Source organism: Ovis canadensis, chromosome 13 (genome assembly GCF_042477335.2).
Source record: "Ovis canadensis isolate MfBH-ARS-UI-01 breed Bighorn chromosome 13, ARS-UI_OviCan_v2, whole genome shotgun sequence".
Lineage (NCBI taxonomy): Eukaryota > Metazoa > Chordata > Mammalia > Artiodactyla > Bovidae > Ovis > Ovis canadensis.
Genome location: NC_091257.1, coordinates 78,013,239 through 78,028,108, shown reverse-complemented (window position 1 = coordinate 78,028,108; position 14,870 = coordinate 78,013,239).

Here is a 14,870-nt window from a genome sequence, read left to right as displayed (position 1 = left end):
AGACAAGCCATACTTGGATCCCGGTGACTAAATGGAAATGAAAAGGGAACTGAGGAGGTGGTGCTCATACCCCAGCTTCATTGCTGGGCCAGCTGTGTTCGAATCCTTTCTCTTCTCTTGTTACAGGATGTGCAGTCTGGTCAAGGAGCTTCATCTCCCTGAGCCTCAGGTCCTCTGTGTGTGAAATGGGACTAAAGATGGGATTCTCCTCCAGATGTGTGGTGAGGATGTGGTGGGATAATGTGTGTGAAGGGCTGAGTATGAGGTAGGCCCCTAATATGCAGTAACACCAATGATGAAATGATGATCACAGTTGTTTCTATTGTCTGGTCACTTCACCCCCTCTACCTCAGGTCTCCCATCTATACGCGGTCCCACCCTAGAGGGTTATGGAGAAGACTGAGTAATACGCTTAATGCTTAAGCAATGGCTCCTGTATTTCTTATTTTTGTGTGCAGTAAAGACTGAATAAGGTAAAAAGGGCTCAGACCTCCAGCATACCAGTAACCACAAATTCTGGCTCCCTTGGGTGATGGTACATAGCCCTTGGCAGGTATGGTTCCTCATAAGCCTCAGTTTCCCTTGCAGGGCTGAGTTAGTGACGACAGTACTGTGATATCAAATACGATCTGATTGAATATAGGGATTGGATGGAGTTTTCTGGTAAGAAGCCCTCAAAGGCTGCTCCTGGACTTGGAAGGATTGATTAGTGGTGTCTGCCACAAGTTCAGGAGGGGAGAGTGGAGGCACTGTGTGTTCGCCACTGTTGGCCCAGGTCATATCTAATTTGGACTCAGTCATATCTAAAGGGCCTCCAGCCAGCTATGGGCACATCAACACCACACGTTCATGGAGGGTGTGACTCTGGGACCTGCCTGGAGCTGCAGGAATGAGAAGGAGACCCCTATCTAGGTTCCAGTCTTGGCTCTGTTAGTAACCTGCTTTGTGACTGGCTAAGATGTTTGTTTTCCCTTAGGGTCTCTGTTTTCTCTAACTGCAAAATGAACAGAGGTTTCCTGCTAGATGGCTGATCCCTCAGGGCTTTGAGAGGTGGTCAGGAACATCTGAAGGCTGTTTTCTACATTCCCACTAGCTGGGGCACCCCACACTCTTGCTTTGAGCATGAATTACACCAGTTCCTTGGGCATAATGATAACCACGCCCTTTCTGAAGCCATAAGGGCCAAGACCACAGTCTTCCTGCTCAAGGCCCGACAGAGTAGACACTCAAATGATTATTATAGCTTGCATAAACATTTTTATTTAATGCTGAGTAATTAAAATGTACACATTTAGAAACCCATGCATTTTATTTATAACAACACAGAGGGTTTGGCTAGAGTCAGCCTTGGGTGGGATGGAGGAGGGACTTCCGTTGGCCTCTCCTCAGACACTGGGCACTTTTGTTGCATTAAGACCCATCTCTCCCTTCTCTTTGGTCCCTCCCTGTTCTGGTGACCACAGGTTTGTGTAGTGGTCAGGGGTGTGGGCGGAGAAGGCAACGGCGACCCACTCCAGTACTCTTGCCTGGAAAATCTCATGGATGGAGGAACCTGGTAGGCTGCAGTCCATGGGGTTGAGAAGAGTCGGACGCGACTGAGTGACTTCACTTTCACTTTTTACTTTCATGCATTGGAGAAGGAAATGGCAACCCACTCCAGTGTTCTTGCCTGGAAAATCCCAGAGATGGGGGAGCCTGGTGGGCTGCTGTCTATGGGGTCGCACAGAGTTGGACACAACTGAAGTGACTTAGCAGCAGCAGCAGCAGCAAGGGTGTGGGCTTGGCTGCCTGAGATTTCTCCCCTACACATGTTGCTCCTGCGGGTGTGAATGTAACCAGTAGTCCCCAGATGTTCCTGACCATCTCTCAAAGCCCCGAGGGTTCAGTTGTGTATCAGGGAACCTCTGTTCATTTTTTCATTAGAGGAAATGGAGACCCTAGAGAAAATGAACATCTTACTCAAAGTCACAAAGCAGGTTATAAACTGAGCAAAGACTGGAACCAGATCAGAGTCCTCCTTCATCCCGCATCACTAGGCAGGTCCCAGAGTTCCAACCTCCATGAACATGTGATGTTCACATACCCATTACCAGCTGGAGGAACCATTAGAGATGACCTGGTCCTGCCTCAGCAAACATGCAGTCATTCCACTCTCACCTCCTGAACTTGTGGCAGACATTACTAATCAATCCTGCCTTCCAAGCCCAGGAGCTGCCTGGGAGGGCTTCTCTGCAGAAAATTCCGTCTAATCCCTACAATCAATGAGGTATACTTGACATCATAGTTCTTAGAGTCTCTAACATGGTCCTGACAGGAAGCTGAGGCTTAGTGAGGAAGCACACCTTCCAAAGACTATACAGAAGCTACCAAGGGAGCCAGAATTTGTAGACAGAGGTTTACTGGAAGTCTGAGCCCATCTAGCTCATGTGATCTTTATAGCTCACAAAACAGGAAATGTAATTGCTGTTGATTAAGCATAAAATATATTGGATGTTCAATCTTCTCACTTCATTCTCTCCATAACCCTGTGCAGTGAGGTAGGAAACCTGAGGTGGAGGGGAGTGGAGTGATCAGATAACCAGGAATAATTATAATATCATCATCACTGTTGTATCTGTGTATCAGGGGCCTACCCACATTATCCAACCTCATCCTCACAGACAACCAGGAAAGAAAGTCCCATAGTTAGTTCCATTTCAGGCTAGGGGACCTGAGGTTCAGGGAGTTGAAGTCCCCTGTCCAGGTCCCACAGTCAGCAACAGGCAAAGAGAGAGGATTCAAACCCACTCTGCTTGATCCCAAAGCTGGGTCTGACTACCACTCCCTCAGTAAGCTTTTAATTTACATTTTGCCATGGGGATCCATGCACTGGGTGGTTTACCCATTTTGCAATGGGGCAGCTGAAACCTGGGGCCACACCAGGTCTGAGGTCACCATATCACTCTCAACCCCTGGGCTGTGTTCCTGAGGTGAGGAAAACTCTCTTCACAAGATTTTGGCACAGCTCTCAGCTCTGGCCACAACAAGGGGAAGAGGGATCTTGGATGTTTGCAGAACTGGGCACAGACAGTGGGGAGGGTGGTCTGCTGATGGGTCCAAGGCCCTGCTGGATGTGGTCCTCCAGGTCCCAGCCCCAGGCTTGGGCACCTGGGCTGCCGCTTTGTCTCTGCTCTGTGCTCTGTTGGCGGGACCACAGTCAGGGTGAGGAAGGCTAACTCCTCAAGCTCCCAGCACTTCACCTCCTCTGCCCTAGCTGCATTCATCAGGTTTCCACTGAGATGCCTCTGGGGGACCAGAGGAAATGGACACAGGTGACCTGGAACTCTCTGTCGGTGTTCCCAGCCTGATGCCAAGTGGGCACTTGTCTGGGCTTCCTGGATCAAGTGTTCCGGGTTGGCAGGGGCCCAATGCACCAGGCATAACCCAACTCAAATAGCAGTGGTCGAGAAATAAACAGGATATTCAAGTCCAAGGACTCTCCTGCCCCACCAGCTGGCCTCAATGTGATCTGACCTTCTCTTCAGATGCAAGTGCTGGCTTCCTGTCCTTGTGAGACCTGGGCCAGTCATCTCCCTCCCTTGAACCTCAGTTTCCTCAATTGGAAAATGGGATTTTCCAAACTTCCTTTTAAGGTTGTGGTGAGTATCAGTGGTGAAAATGGACCAGAAGTGTCAAACCTAGGGCCATGCATTCACCTGCCTCTCCTGGGTGTTGGACAGTGGGGCCAAAGAGTGTGACTCACTGCTGCCCCCAGAGGATGGAAGCTGGAACAGCCAGTCTCAGTGGGAGAGGATGCAGAACTGGGTGCACTCTCCAGCTCTGCCCCTTCCCATGTGTGTGACCTTGAGCACGCCATCCTGCCCTTCTGAGCCTCATGTTATTCAGCTGGAAAATAGAGGCAGTAACACCCTCTGTGTGGTTGCTGAGAAGATGAAACAAGATGAAGCAGGATAAGCATGTAGAGTTGTGAGGGTCATGTCTAGACAGAGATGAGGCTCCAGAGGATGGCGTGGGGGTCACAGCTCTTAGAACTCAAGGCAGGAAGAACCTTCTGCCATCTAGTCCTATTGTTTCCATTTCTGGCCAGACATCCCGGGGCAGTTTACTGGAGCCAGTGACCCTAAGTATCTAGGAAGGGGCTCAAGCAACTATAGTTTAAGCAAACTTATTAAGTAACATTGTTAATCTTTCAAAAAAATTAATTTATTTATTTTAATTGGAGGCTAATTACTTTACAATATTGTGGTGGTTTTTCCATACATTGACACGAATCAGCCACAGGTGTACATGTGTTCCCCCGTCCTGAACCCTCCTCCACCTCCCTCCTCATCCCATCCCCCTGGGTTGTACCAGAGCATGGGCTGTGGGTGCCCTGCTTCATGCATCAAACTTGGACTGGTCATCAGTTTCACAGGTGGTAATATATATGTTTCAATGCTATTCTCTCAAATCATGCCACCCTCACCTTCTCCCGCAGAGTCCAAAAGTCTGTTCTTTACATCTATGTCTCTTTTGTTGTCTTGCATATAGGGTCATCGTTACCATCTTTCTAAATTCCATATATATGCATGGATATACTGTATTGGTGTTTTAAAAAAGCAAAACTTAACATATGTGAAGAGAAGAGAAAAAAACAAGTGGGGTTCAAGTCACATGTACTTGGAACCCTTCTCTGGGCCACAGTTTCCCTAGACTTTTCATCAAAGAGGTTAAAATGACGATCTCTAAGCTCTCCTGTGGCTTTGAAGTCTGTTATGTTTTCAATATGGTTGTGTGACCCTTGAGTAGGCATCAGAATGGAGGAGACAGATGTGAGTCTATAAATGTAAGTCAGGACTTACATTGGATTTGAATGGCAGGCTCCAACACACACTGGCATCAACAAAAATTAAAAATAGAGAGGGAGAAATGTATTTTAACTGGAAAGTTTGGGGCTTGGAGGACTTCAGTCACACTTGGATCAAGGCACTAAGAGAATACATTCTCTCATGCCCTTAGTATAGCTACTTTTTCTAGTGAGCTTTGCCAGGCGATTGTATCTAAACTGTATCTTTGAGGATAAAAGCAGACCAAGGCAATATGTGAAGACCTCAAGTCCCCCTTTGTGGGTCATGAGATCTAGCTAAGAGCTTTTCAATTTCTTTTACATTTTCAAAGGACCAGCTATTTGTTTGTTAAAGATTTTCTATTATTTTTCTCCTCTTTATTTCATTTATTCTTGCTGTAATCTTTATTGTATTATTTCATTGATAACTTTGGATTTAATTTATTCTTCTTTTTCTAGTTCCTTAAGGCACAGAACTAAGTTGTTTATTTGGGATCTTTCTTGCTTCTTAATGTGGCATTTATTGCTATGAACTTCCCTTTTAGAATTGCTTCTCCTGAATCCCTTCTGTTTTGATATATGTTTCCATTTTCATTTGCTTCAAGAAACTTTATATTCTTCTTTATTCATTTTTTTGGTTGCTCAAGTGTTGAACAATTGCTGAAATGGAAATGTTGTTTAATTTCCATGTGTTTGTGAATTTTCCAGTTTTCCTCTTACTGATTCCAGTTTTATGTCATTGTTTTCAGAGATTATACTTGATATGATTTCAGTCTTTTTGAGTTTGCTCCAACTTGTTTCCAGTCTTCCTAGAAAGTGTTCCGTGTGTGCTTGATAAGAACATGTATTCTGCTGTTGTTGAATAGAATGTTCTACACACGTATGCTAGGTCCATTTTGCCTATGTGCTTAGTCGCTCGGTCATTTCTGATTCTGTGCAACCCCATGGACTGTAGCCTGCCAGGCTCCTCTGTCTATGAGGATTCTCCAGGCAAGAATACTAGAATGGATTGCCATGCCCTCCTCTAGGGATTGAACCCAGGTCTCCCACATTGCAGGTGGATTCTTTACTGTCTGAGCCACTAGGGAAGGCCAAGAATACTAGAGTGGGTAGATGATCCCTTCTACAGGGTGTCTTCCTGACCCAAGAATACAACCTGGTCTGCATTGCAGGAAGATTCTTTACTAGTTGAGTTACCAGGGAAGTCCCCATTTGGCCTACAGCGTTGTTCAAATCCTGTTTCCTTATCGATTCTCTATCTGAATGATCTATTCCGTTTTGAGAGTGGGATAGTGAAGTCCCCAACTACCACTGCACTGCTGTTTATTTCTCCTTGTAGTTGTTTACCTTTGCTTCATATAGTTAGGTGTTCTAATGTTAAGCACACTAACATTTGCTATTGTTATATCTTCATGCTGTATTGACCCCTTTATCACTCTATAATGAGTCTCTTTGTTTCTTCTTACCACTTTTAGTTTGAAGTTTATTTTGTCTGTTTTAAGTACAGCTAACCCTGCTGTTGATTGTTTATTTGCTAACGTTTTCTTGAAATGTCTTTTTCTATTCCTTTTACACTCAGTCTATGTATGTACTTAATGTTAAAGTGAATCTCTTGTGAGTAGTAGATTCTTGGATCTTGTTTTCTTTTTTGGGGGGGTTAGAAAATTTCTTTTCTGGATATGACTTTATTTTTTTAATATAAATTTATTTATTTTAATTGGATCTTGTTTTTTATTTATTTAACCATATTATGCATTTTACTTAGATAATTCAACCCATTTACATTTAAAGTAATTACTGATTGGTAAAGACTTTCTGTTGCCATTTTGTTAATTGTTTTGTGTTTTTTTTTGGTGGATTTATTGCTTCTTATTTCTTATCCTGCTGTCTTTTTGTGTGTGTGGGTTTTGGTAACTTTTTGTTTCAGTATGCTTTAAATTCTTTTTGTGTTCTTTTATGTAATAGCTACAGAGCTTTGTCTTGTGGTTGCTGTTGTTCAGTTGCTCAGTTGTGTCTGACTCTTTGCCCCAGGGACTGCAGCCTGCCAGGAGATGGTGAAGGACAGGGAAGCCTGGTGTGCTGCAGAATTCTATAACTGAAGTACAAGCTGTCCCTCAGAAACAAAGAAGGGATAAAGACTTTTCTGAACAAGAAAAAGCTGAGAGAGTTCATTCTCTGATTGACAGTTCATATATCTCCATTTCTTGAGGGTCATTTATTGGACTTCATTAGTTTCATTTGGTGGTACCATAGTTCACTTATGTTGTATGATCCTTCATTCCTTACACTGGAATCTGTACATTTGAATAGTCAGGCTCCTCTTCCAGATTTACAGGTCTGCTCTGGCAGAGACAGTTTTTCAACAGTCAGCTCAGCTTTGTTTTCTGAGTGTGTCTGCTGGTGATGTACTTGGCCAGAAGGAACCTGCTATTTCAGTCTATTTGGGGGTGAGGCAATGGTTTGAGCTCTGAGAATGAGGATAGGGGTGTGCCTCTGCCTGAAGACATTTGGATCCAACTGCTGGCTTGAGCTCCTACTTAGGTGAGGCTGTCGAATGAGCTCTGCAGTGGCCTGGATTCTCTGGCCAGACTTACTAGACGTTCAGGGACGTGATGTTATATGCAGTACAATATGCTGCAGGACCGGACCCACAACCTTTAGAATTTATTCTTTGAAAGCTTGAGTATGCTGAATTCCATGCCATGAAGCCATCAGTTTTCCTCTGCAAACAAGCAAAGTTGCTGACTGTGCTGTCTTCAAGGGCTACAGTACTTCGGACTGTTGAATGGGCTACACAGCTTCCCACGTGCTCTGGTTAAGTTCTGTAGTTGAACAGGCTACAGGCTGCACTCAGCAATTAGCTTTCCTGTTCCAGCACAGTGGGGGAAGTTGCTCTAATGCTGATAAAGCTTTCTCTTTATTGTTTTAATTGAAACCAACTCACACCCCATGTTTCCTGGGTGAGCAGTCACTAGCTTTGCTTTGTGAACTATGGGCTCTGCCTGCCTTTTTCTTCTTTTGTGCTTGGTAAACACAGTCTCCAATGGTTGCCACCAGCCCTTCTGGTCAGATGGAACCACAGGACATTCTTCTCAGGGGATGGAGCTGGGACTCCTCTCCCTGACTGTGCATGGACCAGCTGAGCCCAAAGGCCAGCAAAACTTCTTGTTTGAAGATGTGAACAGGCAGACTTGCTTCCCACCAAGTTCCCTGCTCAGTGTGTACCCCAAGTTTGGTTCTGCAAATGGGCGAAGCCACTGGTTGTGATTAACTTGATTGCTGCAGGTATGAACTTGGTCTGCCAAGATCCACATGTTGGTTGTTGCAAGCCCCTCCTTCCTTCTCTGTCATTGTCAGTATCCCAGTGGTGAGCCCTCATAGGTTCCCTGGCAGTCCCCATGTTGTGTGATCATAATCAGGGCATCCCACAAATTGACCACAATGCCAAAGGTGCTCTGATTGTCCCCAGTGTTTTCTTTTCTCCCTGGAGGCTCAGAGGAAGCCTCTCTATGTGGTGCTGTGCTGGCCTAGAGGAGGGACATGCGGAGCTGCTTCTTACCTTTTTAAGATGGTGTCCTGGTTTTCTGTGTTGCGAGGGATGCTTCAGTTTCACCATTGCATTTTAGGATCTTCTCTGTGGTGTTTTGTTCTTAAATAATTATTAGCTGTTCTTACAAGGGGAGCAAAGTCAGGAAGGATCTTAGTCTCCAGCTTGGTCACAGCAGTCCCTTACTTTTTCTATCATCTCTGCCCCACCAGCTTGTGAGATCCTTGAGGGCTGGCACCTCCCTCTTCTAAGAAGCCCCATTACCAAGCAAAGGACGAGATGCAATACAGGCACTAACTGGTGTTGAATGGATGGATGAATGCACTTCTTTTTGACTGTACACAGTGAGACAGTATTCTCAGGACAGTTGAGTGGGTGGTGAACAGCAAAATGCTGGCAAGGAGATTCCTTGTACCCTGGAAATGAAGGAAGAGTTGGGATGCCCAAGGAGGAGGGATGAGGGGCTGGGGAGCTGTGATTGCTTCTATTTCTGGGATGATATGCACAGACCAGCCTGAAACTCAGTTAGCCACAGAGTGTACTAACTGCCCCACACAATGCAAGCACCCTCTGTGTGCGTCTTGTACCCAGGCCCTGCAGGGTTTGAAGAGTTGGATCACTCAGCAATGTGCTGGGCCCTGGCCAGCTTCTTGTTACCCAATGTTACAGCATAACAGAGGAGCCAGAGACTGGCATTAGCACCCAGAGTGGCTGTGTAGGGGCTGTGAGTGTGGCCTTGGCAGGATGAGGGCTTTTCTCCTCAGCTGTGGGCCACTCTGAGCCAGTTGCTTCTCTGCTCTGAATGCTAATGCCATGCTCAGTGCACATGGGGTGCATCAATACCCCTGCTTGCCCGAACCCTCTCCAAATCCTGTAGAATCTGGGTTTGAGGGACATACAAAGGGCAAGGAAGTTGGCACCCTCGGAAGTTATCTGAGGTCCAGGTAAGTTTGTCAAGGTCACCCCATAGTTTAGTGAACTACAAGAAAACACAGACAAGTAAAATAAAATTAGGAAAAAAAATGCATGAATAAAAAAAATTAGGAAAACAATGCATGAATAAAAAAATTAGGAAAACAATGCATGAACAATGCAGGAATGCCAAGAAATAGCATTCATAAAAAAAGCAAACAGAAACCTTACATTGAAACTACAATGATTGAAATGAAGAACTAAATGGAATATTTTGAAAGTATTAATAGACTTGACCACAGAAGAAAGAATTAGCACCCTGGAGGATAGGACATTAGAAATTAGCTGGTCAGAAGAGCAGAAACAAAAAGAGTAAAGAAAGCCTATAGGAATTATGGGACAGGATGAAAAGAAATAATATTCATTATGAGAATTCCAGAATGAGAAAAGGATAGAAAGTGTAATTAAATCAATGATGGCTAAACACATCCCAAACCTGGGGAGAAATGTACATCCAGATCCATGAGGTCCAAAAACCCCCAAATAGATTGAATCTGGATAGGTCTGCACCAAGACACATTATTAGTATCTTCTAAAGGGTCAAAGAAAAAGAAAGAATTTTAAAAGCAGCAAAAGAAAAAAGGGGAGTTGCATACAAGGGGACCCTGTATGATGATTGGTGGATTTCTCAATGGAAACTGCTCTGATCAGCAGAGAATGGGATGAGATATTCAAAATACTGAAAGAAAATAACTATCAACCAAGAATTCTATAGCTGGTGAAGCACAAGCAGTCCTTCAGAAACAAAGAAGAGATAAAGATGTTTCTGCAGAATCAGAAAAGAGTTCACCACCATGAGACCTCCCTTATAAGAAATGCTAAAGGAAGTTCCTGATGAACTATGGATGGCGGTTCGTGACATTGTACAGGAGACAGAATCAAGACCATCCCCAAGAAAAAGAAATGCAAAAAAGCAAAATGGCTGTCTGAGGAGGTCTTACAAATAGCTGTGAAAAGAAGAGAAGCAAAAAGCAAAGGAGAAAAGAAAGAAATACCTATTTGAATGCAGAATTCCAAAGAATAGCAAGGAGAGATAAGAAAGCCTTCCTCAGCAATCAATGCAAAGAAATAGAGGAAAACAACAGAATGGGAAAGACTAGAGATCTCTTCAAGAAAATTAGAGATACCAAGGGAACATTTCATGCAAAGGTGGGCTCGATAAAGGACAGAAATGGTATGGACCTAACAGTGAAAGTGAAGTCGCTCAGTCATGTCCGACTCTTTGTGACCCCATGGACTGTAGCCTGCCAGGCTCCTCTGTCCATGGGATTCTCCAGGCAAGAGTACTGGAGTGGGTTGCCATTTCCTTCTCCAGGACCTAACAGAAGCAGAAGATATTAAGAGGTGGCAAGAATACACAGAAAAACTGTACAAAAAAGATCTTCACAACCCAGATAATCATGATGGTGTGATCACTCACACTCAGCTAGAGCCAGACATCCTGGAATGTGAAGTCAAGTGGGCCTTAGAAAGCATCACTACGAACAAAGCTAGTGGAGGTGATGGAATTCCAGTTGAGTTATTTCAAATCCTCAAAGATGATGCTATGAAAGGGCTGCACTCAACATGCCAGCAAATTTGGAAAACTCAGCAGTGGCCACAGGACTGGAAAAGGTCAGTTTTCATTCTAATCCCAAAGAAAGGCAATGCCAAAGAATGCTCAAATTACTGCACAGTTGCACGCATCTCATACACTAGTAAAGTAATGCTCAAAATTCTCCAAGCTAGGCTTCAGCAATACTTGAACCATGAACTTCCAGATGTTCAAGCTGGTTTTAGAAAAGGCAGAGGAACCAGAAATCAAATTGCCAACATCCACTGGACCATGGAAAAAGCAAGAGAGTTCCAGAAAAACATCTATTTCTGCTTTATTGACTATATCAAAGGTTTGACTGTGTGGATCACAATAAACTGTGCGAAATTCTGGAAGAGATGGGAATACCAGACCACCTGACCTGCCTCTTGAGAAGCCTGTATGTAGGTCAGGAAGCAACAGATAGAACTGGACATGGAACAACAGACTGGTTCCAAATAGGAAAAGGAATATGCCAAGGCTGTATATTGTCACCCTGCTTATTTAACTTATATGCAGAGTACATCATGAGAAACGGTGGGCTGAGGAAGCACAAGCTGGAATCAAGACTGCCTGGAGAAATATCAATAACCTCAGATATGCAGATGACACCACCCTTATGGCAGAAAGCAAAGAGGAACTACAGAGCCTCTTGATGAAAGTGAAAGAGGAGAGTGAAAAAGTTGGCTTAAAGCTCAACATTCAGAAAACGAAGATCATGGCATCTGGTCCCATCACTTCATGGGAAATAGATGGGGAAACAGTGGAAACAGTGGCTGACTAGCAGCCATGAAATTAAAAGATGCTTACTCCTTGGAAGAAAAGTTATGACTAACCTAGACAGCATATTAAAAAGAAGAGACATTACTTGGCCAACAAAGGTCCATCTAGTCAAGGCTATGGTTTTTCTAGTAGTCATGTATGGATGTGAGAGTTGGACTATAAAGAAAGCTGAGCGCAGAAGAATTGGTGCTTTTGAACTGTGGTGTGGGTGAAGACTCTTGAGAGTCCCTTGGACTGCAAGGAGATCCAACCAGTCCATCCTAAAGGAGATCAGTCCTGGGTGTTCATTGGAAGGACTGATTTTGAAGCTGAAACTCCAATACTTTGGCCACCTGATGTGAAGAGCTGACTCATTTGAAAAGACCCTGATTCTGCGAAAGATTGAGGGCAGGAGGAGAAGGGAATGACAGAGGATGAGATGGTTGGATGGCATCACCAACTCAATGGACAGGAGTTTGGGTAGACTCCGGCAGTTGGTGATGGACAGGGAGGCCTGGTGTGTTGCGGTTCATGGGATCACAAAGAGTTGGACATGACTGAGCGACTGAACTGAACTTAAAGGAAGTTTTTTGAGTGGAAGTAAAGTTAGGCTAATTAATAGCATAAGAACATTAAAAATAGCATATATGTCAGCGATAGTGGTATTTATATAGTCATAGTTAGATTCAAAAAAGGCAATATTGGTGCATAACTCACACAACTTTAATTAAAAGTTAAAAAAGAAGGCAGAAAGATAAGCATAACTGTAATAATTTGTTACTAGTTTTACAATATGAAAACATGTAAGTTATAAAAATAGTGACCTAAAATGTGAGGAAAGGAGAAGAAAAGCATAAAATTTATTAATCCTACTGATGCTGAGTTGTGATCAGTGTAAAATAGGACGTTTCAAGCATAAAATATTTTATGTTATCCTTATGGTAACTACAAGAGGAAGCACTGTAGTTATTCCATGAAAGAACACGGAAAGAATTCAAAACATACTGCAACCAAAAGACACCAAAACACACGCAGAAAAGATAGCAGGATAAGAAATAAGGAACATTGGATCTATGGAGGAGCAGAAAACAATTCACACGATGGGGATAGTAAGTTTTTTCCAATCAGTAATTGCTTTCAATGTAAATGGCTCAAATTCTCCAATTAAAATACTTAGAATGGCTAAATAAATAAATAAACAAATCCAACAATACATTTCCCAGGGAATGGATCAAGATGGTGGAAGATTAGGACAAATTCTTACCTTTTCCCACAAATTCATCAAAATACATCTACATGTGGAACAGTTCTTGCAGAAAATCTACTGATCTCTAGGGGAAGACCTCAGAGTTCAAAAAGGAGAAGAAAATCTCTCTATATCTGGGTAGGACAAAGCAAAAAAGAAAAAGAGAGAGAGAGAGAAAGTAGTGGGGATGCAACATGTGCCCCCTGGGGGGAGCTGTGAAAGAGGAGAGGTTTCCACACATTGCGAAGTCCCATCATTGGCAGGGAGATCAGCCAGGACAGCGTGGGAGCCTTAAAGCCTCAGAGGAGAACACAGCCACTGGTTTCTGAAGGGCCAGTTGGAGAGAGACCTGCACAGGTGGTTGGCGTTGCTGCCAGACTGTTGGGGTCCTTTGATGGAACGGAACCTGGTGGTCCGGAGTCGACGATAAGAAAGTGAAAGAGAGAGCTGGAGGGAGGGAGAGAGAGAGAGAGAAAGAAGGAAAGACATGGAGATCCAAGCTCTGATGGAGCAAAGGTATTTTATTAGCAGAAATGCAGGCTTATATATCTTTAGTAAGATGATTACTCAGCCATTACACAGGATGAAATTTTATCAATAGCCACAATATGGATAGTCTAATACATACAAAGTCGCTGATGCTGGAAAGAGTCACTGAAGGGATTCACTGAAAGGAATCCAAGCAGATACCTTTCCTCATGATCTCAGTCCTGAGAGCTGTGTGCCGCTCTACTCATACTCGGAATAGGAACTGATAAGGAACAGAGAATTTATGAGAAATAACATGTAGGAATCTTCCTGTTAAACATTCCCTGACATCAGATTCCCCAGCCTGAGATACTCATCTGTCAGAGTGAGCGAGGGCTAGCTGCTGAGATTTGGGCTTCAGAAGTCAGCTTGGAGAATGGACATAGGTTAGTTACATGGAGACAGCCTGAGGGGACAAGGGGGAGGCGTGGTTCTTCACAACTGAGGGAGTACAGGAAGAAGCCTGGGCCTGAATGAGGCGAGGCACCATTGTTGGGAGGCCCATGAGGAGGGCGGTGGGATTGCCTTAGGAGCTTCTTTCTCCATGAGTGTGCGCTCTCAGGCAGCAGGCACCAGCCACATGAATTCCAGGGGTAGGTGCAAGCCACTGCTTCCATCTCAGTCTCCAGAGGTGGATGTGGACTGCTGATGCCATGAGGGTCCCATGATTGGGTACCAGCTACGGCCCCCACCTCCCCAGGCACTCACCCTGTCAAGGGAATAATGGCCAACATATGCTGAGGAAAGAGACAGCAAGCATCCAGCACCTGAACAGGCCTCAGGCCAAGGAAAATAAGGCTACCCAAGCTACACAGGGACACTCCCATATATAAACAGCATGGGAGTGTATAGAAACATATTCAAAGTCTTGCAACCTAGAATACTCTACCCAATAAGATTACCATTTAGAATAAGAGAGAAATAAATTTCTCAGAAAAGCAAAAACTAAAAGAACACAGCAATACTAAACCTATCCTAAAAGAAATATTGAAAGATCTTCTCAAAGTAGAAAAGAAGCAAGAAGGTACAGGAGGTAGGAAATCAAAATTGGAAGTTAAAATACTTTAGAAAGCCTGTATACAGATCTCTCCCCCTCCACCACCCCCCGCCAAAAGAAACCATTTGTGAATGTGAAGAATAGACTAAGCCCAAAGGTAACAGAAGAAAGAATCTAATAAAGATCAACTGGAGTAAAGGAAACAGTGAAGAGAAAAATTATAGAAAATATTAACCAAACTGGTAGTTGGTTCTTTGAAAAGGTAAATGAAATTGATAAACTCTTAGCTAGACTAATCAAGAAAAAAGAGAAATGAAACAAATGAACAAAATTATGAATGAAAAAGGAGACATTCCAAGAGATTCTATAGAAATTCAAAGAATCCTATGAAGCTACTATGAACAACTATAATGTTAACAA